The following is a 15,199-nucleotide window of genomic DNA, read 5'->3' on the forward strand; positions in this document are numbered from 1 at the left end:
GTACAGCTGAGACAGTTATCTGTACACTAGGAAGCTATAACATACATTTTAGTATTAATACAGCTGAGATATAGTTATCTGTACACTAGGAAGTTATAACATAAATTCTAGTATTACTGCAGCTGAGATGTAGTTATGTGTACATTAGGAAGTTATAACATAAATTCTTGTATTAGTGCAGCTGAGATATAGTTATCTGTACACTAGGAAGTTATAAAAAACATTCTAGTATTAATACTGCTGAGATATAGTTATCTGTACACTATATTAATGTTATAACTATGAAGTTATAACATACATTCTAGTATTAATACTGCTGAGAAATAGTTATCTGTACACTAGAAAGTTATATCATCCATTCTAGTATTAGTACAGCTGAGATATAGTTATCTGTACACTAGGAATTTATAACATACATTCTAGTATTAGTACAGGTGAGGCAGTTATTTGTACACTTGGAAGTTATATTGTAGATTCTAGTATTAATACTGCTGAGATATAGTTATCTGTACACTAGGAATTTATAACATACATTCTAGTATTAGTACAGTTGAGATATAGTTATCTGTACACTCGGAAGTTATTGCATACATTCTTGTATTAGTACAGCTGAGATATAGTTATGTGTACATTAGGAAATTATAACAAATTCTTGTATTAGTGCAGCTGAGATGTAGTTATCTGTACACTAGGAAGTTATAAAAAACATTCTAGTATTAACACTGCTGAGATATAGTTATCTGTACACTATATTAATGTTATAACTAAGAAGTTATAACATACATTCTAGTATTAATGCTGCTGAGATATAGGTATCTGTACACTAGGAAGTTATAACATAAATTCTAGTATTAGTACATCTGAGATGTAGTTATCTGTACACTAGGAAGTTATAACATAAATTCTAGTATTAGTACAGCTGAGATGTAGTTATCTCTTCACTAGGAAGTCATAACATACATTCTAGTATTAATACAGTTGAGATATAGTTATCTGTACACTAGGAAGTTATAGCATACATTCTAGTTTTAGTACAGCTGAGATATAGTTATCTGTACACTATGAAGTTATAACATACATTGTAGAATTAGTACAGCTGAGATATAGTTATCTGTACACTAGGAAGTTATAACATCCATTCTAGTATTAGTACAGCTGAGACAGTTATTTGTACACTAGGAAGTTATAACATAAATTTTAGTATTAATACTGCTGAGATATAGTTATCTGTACACTAGGAAGTTATAACGTACTTTATGGTATTAGTACAGTTGAGAAATAGTTATCTGTACACTAGAAAGTTATATCATCCATTCTAGTATTAGTACAGCTGAGATATAGTTATCTGTACACTAGGAATTTATAACATACATTCTAGTATTAGTACAGTTGAGATGTAGTTATCTGTACACTAGGAAGTTATAACATAAATTCTAGTATTAGTGCAGCTGAGATGTAGTTATGTGTACATTTGGAAGTTATAACATAAATTCTTGTATTAGTGCAGCTGAGATGTAGTTATCTGTACACTAGGAAGTTATGGCATACATTCTAGTATTAGTTCAGCTGAGATATAGTTATCTCTACACTATGAAGTTATAGCATACATTCTAGTATTAGTACAGCTGAGATATAGTTATCTGTACACTAGGAAGTTATAAAAACATTGTAGTATTAATACTGCTGAGATATAGTTATCTGTACACTATATTAATGTTATAACTAGGAAGTTATAACATACATTCTAGTATTAAAACTGCTGAGATATAGTTATCTGTACACTAGGAAGTTATAGCATACATTCTAGTATTAGTACAGCTGAGATATAGTTATCTGTACACTATAAAGTTATAACATACATTCTAGGATTAGTGCAGCTGAGATATAGTTATCTGTACACCAGGAAGTCATAACAAATATTCTGGTTTTACTACAAGTAGCCGTAGCAATAAGATTAGTTATTTATTTGTTCACGGTTGTAGCCAGGATTTTGTTATACACAGTAAAGAACTCTGAAGAAAAACCATAAATAACATTTTCACTCCCAGCATTCCGTTCGGTTTATATATGACATTTTGTTTTCTGATAAAATAAACTCTGATTTTTGTTAATTTCCTTGGAGAAGTCTCTCTAGGAAAAATACTTGACATTCAATAATAATATATTAAAATATGATACTTGAAAATGATGTGTATAATACAAGTAAAGCTAAAGAGAAAACCACAACAAAAAGAAACGTATTTACTCTCGCTTCTCTTGTTCCCCTGGTGTTTGTTGTGGTGAAATAAAGTTTGAGGGTTTATCTCCCCTTCTTTCCTACTTATTTCTTTACCGGGCAGGCATGGCCAAGTAGGTTAAAGCCGTTTCAGCTTTGGGGGCGTTATAATGTGACGGTGAATCCCACTATTCGTTGGTTAAAGAGTAGCCCAAGAGTTGGCGGTGGATGGTGATGGCTATCTGTCCTCCCTCTATTCTTACACTGCTAAATTAGGGGCGGATAGCGAAAACACCCCTCGTGTAATTTTCGCGAAGTACAAAAACAAAAACAAAACATACTGAGCGCAAAGCTACAAATGGGTTTTCTGTTGTAATAATATCGTATACCATGTGTTTATATATATATATATATATTTTATGTAGACGCACATAGATAGTTTGTGATAAATAAAACCAAGCCGAAACAAAAACGAAAAATACTGCACTTATTGAAAGAATCCTAGTTTACAAATTATAATGTGGGATATAAAATGTATCGTAAGTAATGGAGGTGACTGTGGATGTAAGACCTACAATGCGATGGAGATACACCGTCTATTCGTCCTAACTTACGTTTGCCGGTCTCGCATAGAGATGTAAAATAAAGTTATAATAGAAATAGAAAATACGAGAGCAAGATGTGGGTGCTTAAACCCAAAATATCCCACACCTATATCACCATTCACTGCTTGGAGACAGTTGTGGAAAGGTGACTGCTCTCCAAATATATATATAAATGAATTTCGGCATTTAAACGATTTAAATAAGGTACTTATTTGTACATAAAATATTGATTTTTAACTGTGGCGTCACAACATTTGTTTATTTTTTTTCTGTAATAGTTTTCTTACTGAGCTACATTCTTCGAACTTACCCGACGTTTCTAGAAACAAATCACCTCTTCTTTTATCGTGCCACCAGTCTTTATGAATCTTAAAAGATTTAGATTTGACAAATTGTTATTAAAATGTCACAATGTGATTTGAAAAAATGAAAACTTAGAGAACATACGTGGCAGGAATACACTTGGTAGATCTCAAGGAGCCTGGTGTTGTTTTGTTTTGAATTTCGCGCAAAGCTACACGAGGGCTATCTGCGCTAGCCGTTCCTAATTTTGCAGTGCAAGACTAGAGGGGAGGCAGCTAGTCATAACCACCAACCTCCAACTCTTGGGCTACTCTTTCATTAACGAAGAGTGGGATTGACCGTTATATTATAATGCCCCAACGGCTGAAAGGACGAGCATGTTTGGTGGATGGGGATTCGAACCTGGGACCCTCGAATTACGAGCCGTCGTAGTTTTCATTTATCGGTTTCGTACTTAACAAATTATTACATTTATAGTACCATTTATTTATCATGCCTCAGAAAAACAAACAAACACAGAAACTGTTACAAAACGCTTGGTAAGCAAGGTTCCCATGTTGAAGATCCAAACTGGACAGAAGAGATTTCATTCTCTTATGGTTTGTTCTGAGAATTCGCCTGACACACTTGACGTAACAAGTTTCATTTGACACGTAGGTCATAGAATGCATAAATATTCGCCGCGACAACACACACGTGACCATCTTGGTAATTTGTACCACATTAGGTTTGTCTTGGAATATTTGCTAAGAGCTCCACGAGTGTAGTACATCCATATAATCACTCCTTTAATGTTTTGTTTTTAAATTTTCTCGCAAAGTTAGGGCTATCAGCGCTAGCCGTCCCTAATTTTGCAGTGTAAAACTAAAGGGAAGGCAGCTCGTCATCACCACCCACCGCCAGCTCTTGGATTACTCTTTTACCAACGAATAATGCGATTGACTGACGCATTATAACGCCCCCACGGCTGAAAGGGCGAGTATGTTTGGTGTGACGAGGATTCGAACCAGCGACCCTCAGAGTACGAGTCGAGCGCCCTTACCACCTGGCCTCTTTATTTTGTACTGACAAACCAAACAGAAAGCAAGTAATCGGTTACCTTTGCGAAGTGCGGAGCGCATTATTGTGGGGTGACGTTCGGATTCATAGTAAGGGCACGCTATCCACAAAGCTACACCCGACCATACTAACTCGATTTACTCTCCCTGTTAAAAACATGAGACTGTTTATTTGTCATTAAGCGTGAAACTGCAGAGTGGACTATCTGTGATGTTTTCTAGTACAGGAATCGAAACCCGAACTTTAGCGCTATACGCCCTCACAGCATGCCTCTGAGGCATTATAACCTGGAATGATACTATTGGGAAAACATAAAAAAGTTATAGTTTACGTGAGTTCTTTTTTTTGTAACTAATTATCACATTAGTTTGTGAAATAGTCATTGGTAGAAATATGTTATTCTAGTGAACATATATTTGACGGCCATCTTGCTCAAAAATTCTATATGTAAATAATTAGTTATTTCATAATCGAAATGGCGCTTGTCAATTTGTTTTAGAGTATTTATTGTTTAGAGTTTTTTTAATTTTTTCAGTAGAGACACGTTTGAACTATGCCGTGTCTACCGCGGCAAATCAAACCTCGGATTTTTGTCTGTAGACTTATTGTTCTCTCATTGCGGGACAGTCATAATAGTGCACTGGTATGTTGGTTATACTGTCTAGACTAGAATGATACGTCTATATAACGTTTGCTGGCGTTTTTCTTCAGAGTAAAGAAATAAACTGACAGGACTACGTCTAATGAGCCGTTTTCTACTGTGGGCTGATGGTATTGTTTGTTTCGTCCTCTTATATTTTAAAGCGGGTCACCCAAACGTTCCTTATTTTTATAGTCCACATAAGAAGGTCGTTTCTGGCTAGCCCTGACGTGTTTGTTCGTTTCTCGAACCTTCTGGAAGAACTATAAAAATTTCTGGAATGACAGAACCAGTCGATCATTCGTGCCCATTACTTCCTGTCTATAGTATCCTGTCAAAGGTAATGCAGTGTGACACAAATCAACAGCCCCCTGGTGGCGGTGTCATGAGATGCAGTCGATTTCGTGCTGCTGGTAGCTTGTATGTGCAAAGCTTAAACTGTTGTGTTCGATAAATCAGAAAAACGTCTAATATTTTAAGAAATACCCAAGAGTTGATGTTTAAATTCCTAAAATGCTCATTTGGACTTGCTTTAAGCCCGGTGATGTGAAATAGTACCCAACAGTGACTAATAGTTTGTTACTAACATCACCAAAACCAGGACACGCACATAAAAAAGTAAAAGCTTCTCTCATTGGTTCATAACTTTCTGGATCGCATTTTTTTGCAAAGGCAAGGCTGCTAGTTAACACCACCCGCCGCCAACTCTTAGACTACCATTTTCAAACAGTCACTCACAGCCCCAAATTGTGGACAGCGATTGATATGTATGCCCCCTCTAGTGGGACAGTGGTATATGTCTGCGGACTTGTAACGCTAAAATACGGGTTTTAATACCAGTGGTAGGCAGAGCACAGATAGCCTACTATGTATCTTTGTGCTTAATTATAAACAAATAAACAAATATGTAATGCGATAACAGGTCACTGGCCACGGAATTGACCCGACCTGTAGGAGTTGTCATCAAGTTCAGTTCAGTATATTTATTTCTGTTTCAAGTGCATGGTTGTATTGTTTCTACAGTACAGTGTAGGGCCCAGCTACGTGGTTAAGGTGCTTGACTCGTAAACTGAGGGTCGCGGGTTCGAATCCCCGTCACACTAAATACTCTCGCCCTTTCAGTTGTGGGGCTTTATAATGTGAAGGTCAATCCCACTATTCGTTGATAAAAGAGTATCCTAAGATCCTAAGAGTTGGCAGTTGGTGGTGATGACGAGCTAGCTGCCTTTCTTCTAGTCTTACACCACTAAATTAGAGACGTCTAACGCAGATAGCTCTGTATAGCTTTGCGCGAAATTCAAAACAAATAACGTAATCTATACCGTTTGGCAACTTATCCGTTAGGCCACGCTAGGTCCAAAACTGTTTCATTTGTTCTTGGTGCAACACTAAATAATAGGCTATCTGCGCTCTGTCAACCAAGGGAAATAGAATCGTTGACGTATTAAGGATTTGTTTTGTTTGTTGTTTTGAATTTTGCCCAAAACTACTCGAGGGCTATCTGCGCTACCCGTCCCTAATTTAGCAGTGTAAGACTAGAGGGAAAGCAACTAGTCGTCACCACCCACCGCCAAGTCTTGGGCTACTCTTTAACCAAAGAATAGTGGGATTGACCATCACATTATAACGCCCCCACGGCTGAAATGGCAAGCATGTTTGGTGCGACGGGAATTCGAACCCGCGACCCTCAGATTACGAATCGAACGCCTTAACCCATCTGGCCATGCCGTGCACCTATTAAGGAACGTCAAAAACTAAACTGTGAAGACTCGGTACCATATGATTTTTCTAAAGTTACAAAAAACAACTCTTCTGGAATCCATTTCAGGAACAGCAACCAACACCCAAAGCATATACTTGGAGTTTCCAAACAGCTTTCAAAGTTTTATTTGTTAAGTTACTGTTGAAAAAATTGGGAAACAGTGAATAATTACGATTGTTCAATCATTTTTGATGAACTACACTCACGTAAAACATCTTCGAGTATCGACAACCACGTGATCATGGTGGCCCAAGAGTGGACAATGAGAATGGGAAGTGACAAATATTCGATAATGCAATCCACTGACCATCAGGACAAAAAGAAAAAGGTTGGCATTTACTATAGCAACTTTGAAACAAAGCTTTATTTAAAAAATATGAATGACAAAATTACGGTCCGTTTTACCACACCAGTCTCTGTATTGAAAACTTGACCACTTGTAGTGCAAACTAAAGACTTTTAGAAGTCATTCGAATAACGGCGAGCAACATTTTGAATAAATTGCAAAAAGTACGAGTCCTTCTACCCCTGGTGAAGACGGGAGGTTACATTATAATATCGGCTGGGCGTGACCTAAGGAATAGCATGTCTGGACACTGAACTCGAAGATTCGTGGTTCGCGACTCATTGATGCTAGAATGCGCTGTCCATTTTGAGACTGTGGACGCGATATGCGGTTACAGTCGATCCAAACATTCGGGCGCACAGAAGTAGCCCAAGAATTGGTGTTGGATGCTGTTGATTTCACTCTAATCCATCAATTTCAAATTCGGGGCAACACCTGTCGGGCATTCCCACTATAGCTTTGAGCAAAAATTGTGAAACTAAACAAACTAAAGTTTTTACACACCAAATTGTCTGTGATTTCACTAAATGTAAACATCAAATTATATATTTGGTTTCTCATAAAATATTAAGGGCAATTAAAAAGAATAAGCCACCAGGTGGCAGAGCAGTGTGTCCACGAACTCACACCGCTAGAAACCAAGTTTCGTTAGCCCATTGTGTAGCTTTTTGCTTCATTCCAATTCTAAACAAACAAAAATATAAAACTGGTATTTCCTGAGATTAAATATTGTAATCATTAGATACTAATATGTTTCAATCAATCTTATTTTTATTTAAGAAAGACCAAAGGTTCGAAACGCGGTATTGGTAAACATCCTTAGCACTTGTAGCTGTGAGCTCATTTTATAAACTATTCAGTTCGAAGAACCTTGTGGCGGAAGGTGCTGCTGATTAAGTTGCCTTCCTTGCATTCAGCGGTTCAAATTTAGGAAGGACTAGAAATCTTTGGTCTCTACAATTGTTTGTGTCTGTGAGATACACGGTAGGCTGGATATCTGTGCTATGTCCGATTGAGTCTTCAGTCTTACCGTTACAAACTAAATCTTAAATCAATGTAACGTGTAAAGTATTAGTTAATGTTATTTAGTTCAGCATAGCCACATAATAGTATATTCTGTACCACGAGGCGATCCAGAGCCCAGTATGAAGACACCTGGTACAGAAGATATATATTTTATTAACAAGTTACATGGTACTTGATTGACAACTGCTGTTGATAAATGGTCGTTTGTTTAAACTGTTAAGGGTATCTAAAGCGACAGAGGATGGGTTATAATTGTGAACACGCTCCATTCAGAGTTAAGGGTAATTAAAACACTAACTTCATACCAGTGTTCTTGACTTATGATTTCTCACTAACTTTTATGACAATTACAGTTATATTAAAATTTTCTACGTTCGATAAAGCAGAAACTTTACTTCAGGTACTTTCCAATCAACAGCTATCCTAACCTTGTTTTATTATTATTATTGAATTTTCGAGTGGTAAACACGTTACTGACGTCACAAAATAACAGTCTTAACAAGAAGGATGTTTAGTTTGACAAGTTTCAAGTTATTTTTCTCACATATTCTCTTTAAACAAAGTAAAACAAAAAAAAAAGAAAACGTACCTTTTGCTTCCTCGAAACAAGATAAAAGAATCGTAACACCCAGCACTAAAAAAGAAAACAGAACACAATGATGTATTGGATTAGGAAACATATGTTAACACAAAAACACGGATCTGAAAGTAAGGTCACGTACATATAGATAGAAAAAGAGAAAATTACTCTTCTCTACCCATATGACAGAGTAATTACATTACATACTACAATTTCAACAATATGTACAATACAAGTACACTATCTAAGCACCGTGTATCCACTTCGATTTGATTCCATTAGGATGTTAATAAAGTAATATAACACTATAATACAATGTAATTCACTCAATTAGCACCAGGAGTTATTATTTACTGAAGGTAACACCAAAAAATAGTGTTTTTACATAGCGTAAGGCACCACAAGATCGTGTCATATTCATGGTGTAACACCAAACAATACTGTTATTTACTAGACGTAACACCAAACAATACTGTTATTTACTTGCCATAACAACAGAAGATACTGTTATCTACTTGACGTAACACCAAAAAATACTGTTATTTACTTGACGTAACACCAAACAATACTGTTATTTACTTGCCATAGCAGCAGAAGATACTGTTATCTATTACACGTAACACCAAACAATACTGTTATCTACTAGTCTAGTAACACCAAACAATACTGTTATTTACTTGCCATAACAACACAAGATACTGTTATCTACTTGACGTAACACCAAACAATACTGTTATTCACTTGACATAACACCAAACAATACTGTTATCTACTTGACGTAACACCAAACAATACTGTTATTTACTTGCCATAACAACAGAAGATACTGTTATTTACTTGACGTAACAACAAACAATACTGTTATCTACTTGACGTAACACCAAACAATACTGTTATTTACTTGACTAACACCAAACAATACTGTTATTTACTTGATGTGACACCAAACCATACTGTCATCCACTTGACGTAACACCAAACAATACTGTTATTTACTTGACGTAACAACAAACAATACTGTTATCTACTTGACATAACACCAAACAATACTGTTATTTACTTGCCATAACAACAGAAGATACTGTTATCCACTTGACGTAACACCAAACAATACTGTTATTTACTTGACGTTACAACAAACAATACTGTTATCTACTTGAAGTAACAACACAAAATATTATTGTCTACATAACGTCTGTATTAGTGTTTGTATCTAGAGCATTACAATAGTAACGACTAGCCATTAGTGTTTGTATCTATAACGGGATTGGTTATCATCAAAGCTTCATACTGACTGTGTTATTGTTGGTGTTGCACTCTCTTCTATTTCTATGGGTTTTATTATACTGTGTCCTTTGTCTGGTTTTCATTCTACTGTCTCCTTTGTCTGGTTTTATTATACTGTCTCCTTTATCTGGTTTTTATTATACTGTCTCTTTTATCAGGTTTTATTATCATCTTCGTGTCCTATTATCCTATTCTGTTGTTCAGTTTTCGTTCTGTTGTCCCTTTAGTTCGTTTTACCGTCCTGTTAGTCTGGTTTCATTCTATCGTCTTATTTGCCAGGTTTAATTCTATCTGTCAAACCTCGTACTGTTTTTATTATATCGTCCATTTCGTCTGGTTTCATTCTAAATTTGTTTGTAATAATAATTTGTGAAGTAATAATGATAAACCAATATCTCTTTTTAAATGTTTTTTTTTTGATTCAGCTAGAAGTCTTAAAGCTACTATTTAAGCCTAACAATGATGCAACATGAAACATTTTATAGTACATTAGAACTAGCCCATACGAAGGTAACGAATACAAGTATTGTCGAAGAGATTACACTATGTAACAAAGTTTTTACTTTTTCTTGTTCCTGGACAGATAGTGTTATTTCACAGTTACTTATGCCTAAAGTAAATGGAAAAGACCTATTTTTCTCTTCAAACTTTGGTTTTGTGACCTGGGAGCGTATAACAAAAACATGAGGGGAGTCTATATTTGGGGGCTGATACGTGAAAGTGATTTACATTACAGTCGCAAATCTGAAAAAGCTACTCACTTCTAAACATTTTTGTATAACTGTAGTATAAATACATGTAAATCTTGATTCATATGTTGTTTTATTCAGACCTGATGTAAATGAAAATGTGCAAGTTTGCCCGTTTTTACATAGAAAACAGGTTAATTTGTAAATTTCCTTATCCAGGTCACAAAAGCAAAGTTTGAAGGGAATAATGGTCATTTTCTGTACTTTTACAACATAAGTAATTAAGAAATAACACAAACTATCCAGGAATAAACTTTGTGTTACGCAGTGTTACCAGCAGATAGCCTGATGTGGCTTTGCTATAAGAAACACACAAGAGATTACCGGACGAGGCACCAACTGGGATATCATTTTCTGAAACAATTTTCAGATGTCCAAGAACTACGATATATTCAGAGGCGTGCAAAGGGGACCACAACCTCCTATATAATTACGCTGCCAATTTGTTGAATGTAATGCCGTCTCTTTCTATTCACTTGACGTAGGCACGTGTGTGGATGTGGCATTTGTATGTAAGAACAACACGAACACACGATATTTTGTAAGTCAACACAAATACTCGTAAGAAAGTCTAAGCCTAAAAACACCTTTTTCAAGGTCTTCTTGCGCAATATTCTTGTGCAAGATGCACATAAAATTTCGTTGTTTTGTTTTGGGAAAAATTATTAATATAATATTATTTGTTAATGTATACTTCCCTTCTGAAAAAGATAAAACTCAGTTTCTATCTCAGGATAAATTCAACAGTATATCTGGCAAAATTATCGTGTAAGATTAATTACAGAAATCCCATTTCGTCATAACTTGGCTACAATGTGCACATGCGCAGTGTCTCGGGATTTCAACGTTGTTTGATGAATGGCTTTCCGTAATGTGGAGGTTTTTGTTTGTGTGTTTGTGTGTATATATAGATAGATGTGGGGGTGAAGGAAACAAGCTTCGAGGCTTCCTGTTAAAGAATTTCCCAGAATTCCTCAAGTACATTTTTTTAGCAATAACAAAATACTATTTACCACACTTATACCTCAAAGACGCCGATGTTGTTTTCCTATACACGTGTTGTTATTGTTTGTGATATAAGATATCAGTGCTCAATGTCTCGTGCACTTCACAATATTTAGTTTATAATCCGAAAATTTGTTGCTCCAAGTCTGTTAAGGATTATTTTAAATTCCCAAATAATTTAATTTTTGTTATATTCTAAAACCTTAACGATCAAAACTATTTGTATCCTAAAACCTTAACGATCAAACCTATTCATATCCTAAAACCTTAACGAGCAAACCTATTTATATTCTAAAACCTTAACGATCAAAGCTATTTATATCCTAAAACCTTAATGATTAAACTTGTGTATATACTTAAACCTTAACGATCAAAGCTATTTATATCCTAAAACCTTAACGATCAAACCTATTCATATCCTAAAACCTTAACGATTAAACTTGTGTATATGCTAAAACCTTAACGATCAAACCTATTTATATCCTAAAACCTTAACGATTAAACCTGTTTATATATTGAAACCTTAACGACTAAACCTATTTATATACTAAAACCATAACGATTAAACCTATTTATATACTATAACTTTAACTATTAAACTTTTGTATATACTAAAACCATAACGATCAAAGCTATTTATATCCTGAAACCTTAACGATCAAACATATTTATTTACTAAAACCTTAACGATTAAGCCTGTTTATATATACTAGACCCTTAACAGTGAAATATGTTTATATATTAAAACCTTGACAATGAAACCCGTTTATATATTCTAGACCCTTAACAGTGAAATATATTTATATATTAAAACCTTGACAATGAAACCTGTTTATATATACTAGACCCTAAATGATTAAAACCATTTATATACGTTTTTTTGTTAAGCCCAAAGCTGTGTAATGGGCTATCTGCACCGTACCCAGCAGGGGTATTGAAACCCATGTTTTGGCTTTATAAGCCTTCAGATTTATTGCTGAGTCATTGAGAGGAAGTTGGTATACTAATACCCTTATTTATTAGAACTACTAAATAAATGAATCCCTATTAATAGAGATTAATAGATTATCAAACTATTTAATTTGAACTGCTTAATCAAATCTACTCAAAGTAATTAGCGAAACAATATATGATTATCATTTTAAGTTACCAGAATAATTAATTGAAATCGACCGAAAAAGTTCCTTCTATGTTTCAGATAAGTGTAATATTTCTGTCTCTAAGACATTCAGGATGTCAATTTGTCTTTAATTTACGATGCCCATAAATTTTCTCAGTCACTCTGTTCTAACCGTCCCTTTATTATGGAACAACGTGTCTTCCAGTCGACGCATGCGTACTGCTTCTGGTGGTGAGTTTCTTTTAAGTGAATTAGCAATAGTATGAAACCTGTTGTTAGGTAATAACTTATTGCATTAATGACTTACACGTGTAAAAGATTTACAAAGCAGGCAAAAACTTTATTTTCAAAACGCACGTGAACCCCCTTCAGTGGCTCAGCGGCAAGTCTGAAGACGCATAACGCTAAATTTGGGATTCGATACCAGTAGTGAATACAGCACAAACAACCTATTGTGAAGTTTTGTGTATACCAACAAGCAATAATGTAAAAAGCACTGTATTTCAAGTGTATATATTCTATATACATTTATATATACATCTTAACACATATTTACAGGGCCCGGCATGGCCAGGCGGGTGAAGGCGTGCGACTCGTAATCTGAGAGTCGCGGGTTCGCATCCCCGTCACGCTAAACATGCTCGCCCTTTCAGCCGTAGGGGCGTTATAATGTTACGTTTCATCCCACTATTCGTTGGTAAAAGAGTAGCCCAAGAGTCGGCGGTGGGTGGTGATCACTAGCTGCCTTCCCTTTAGACTTACACTGCTAAATTAGGGACGGCTAGCGCAGATAGCCCTCGAGTAGCTTTGCGCGAAATTAAAAAACAAACAAACATATTTACAGAGGGTTGAGTATGTTATACTAAAACGATTTTGAATATGCCAGTCAGCATGTAACGTAAAAAAACATATAGGGTCCCGTTGGAACAGCATGTATCAAGACTACAATTTAGCGTTGTTTGTGGGTAGTTAAATACCACCTAAAGTTTATTACATTTGTGGAGGGTATAAAAAAGCTCTTAACGACGCAAAGTATTCACGTCCTCAGATCATAAATATGTGTCAGATACGGGATTTTGAATTTCCAAGACAGTGTGATATCTCTTATGCTTAATAGCATTGGAAACAAAGGAATATGGATCAATGTAGGGTTCCCGGACTATCCAGAAAGGAACCAGTAACAAATCATATTCTAGTAGTGACGAGAATATCGCGACATATTGTAACAGGTTAAATCCACGAACACAGAGACAAGTGGTCAAAACTGTCCATGTGTCACTGACAGCACAATCAAGAAGGATGGACCCCTGTCTGACAAAGTGACACAAGTCGCATGTACACAACTTGCTTCCACGATAAATCAGTACAACTGTCGCATATCTCAAACAGTTACAAATTCAACTAATTAATTCGTCTACTCCTGCTAGTCCATACGAAGACTTATCGGACATGTCGCCTGTGGATTTCTTTGCGATCGGTCTGGTGAAACGGGCCATGGAAAACCGTTGTCCTTGTAGACTAAATGGATTAACACTGGTTTGTTTATTTTGAATTTCGCGCAAAGCTACTCGAGGGCTATCTGCGTTAGCCGTCACTAATTTAGCAGTGTAAAACTATAAGGAAGGCAGCTTTTCATCACCACCCACCGCCAACTCTTGGGCTACTCTTTTACCAACGAATAGTGGGAATGACCGTCACATCATAACGCCCCAACGGCTGAAAGTGCGAGCATGTTTGGTGCTACGGAGATTCGAACTTGCGACCCTCTGATTATAAGTCGAGTGCCTTAACCACCTGGCCATGCTGGGCCGAATGGATTATAAAAAAATAACAGATAGGCGGAATTCACTTTGAACACGACAGCCCTACGATAGAGCGTTATAATGAAAACAACGCTGCAGTACTACTGTCGAGATACAAAATCATCAAACAGAACGTGATTGAATGTCGTGACATGGACTGTAACGACTTGGTGATGCTCCAAAATAGTTAATAATGTACTCAGATTCGGTATTCTCACACATACAAAATAGTGAAGCAGTAAACACGACTCTATTACTTGTATATGTAAACATCATTGTATGTTCAGTCACGAAACACACACCAAATCTTGGATACATTTCAGTAAATCAGTCTCTTAAAATTGAAACAATATAAAGAAACAACACGAGATATTCATAAATGTTGATTAACTCTCTTCACACTGAACAAAGGCAGTTCACGTTTAGATAAATAACACATGATAATCCTCAGAGTTCGATTAGTTTACTAATGTTGAACTAACGAAGCAATCCGAAATTCTGAATCAGTTTCGTAACCTCGTGTTCAAAATGTAACGATCTATATATCACCTGAACGCGAAAAAGGTTTATTGTTTTTTAACGTTTTATATCTGTAGATTGAATAGTTTACTATTCCGTACAAAGAAAACGTACCGATCAGTAACGTTTGGAACGATTGGTAAGCATGACAAATACAATCGTTGAATGCTACGTTAACGCT

General features: G+C 35.8%; 1 protein-coding gene across 2 annotated transcripts in view; it reads right to left on the reverse strand.

Moving 5' to 3' along the window:
- LOC143258480 (neuropilin and tolloid-like protein 2) overlaps nt 1-11,091 on the reverse strand; it is a 118,065-nt gene extending 106,974 nt beyond the window's left edge. For both annotated transcript variants that reach the window (XR_013032313.1, XM_076517528.1), the window contains exons 1-2: nt 10,897-11,091; nt 8,546-8,590 (exon numbers count right to left, since the gene is read on the reverse strand). The gene's annotated coding sequence lies outside the window, so the exon portion shown is untranslated. The remainder of the gene's footprint in view (nt 1-8,545; nt 8,591-10,896) is intronic.
- Nucleotides 11,092-15,199: the final 4,108 nt, after the last annotated feature.

This window comes from Tachypleus tridentatus, chromosome 1, assembly GCF_004210375.1.
Source record: "Tachypleus tridentatus isolate NWPU-2018 chromosome 1, ASM421037v1, whole genome shotgun sequence".
NCBI classification, from domain to species: domain Eukaryota; kingdom Metazoa; phylum Arthropoda; class Merostomata; order Xiphosura; family Limulidae; genus Tachypleus; species Tachypleus tridentatus.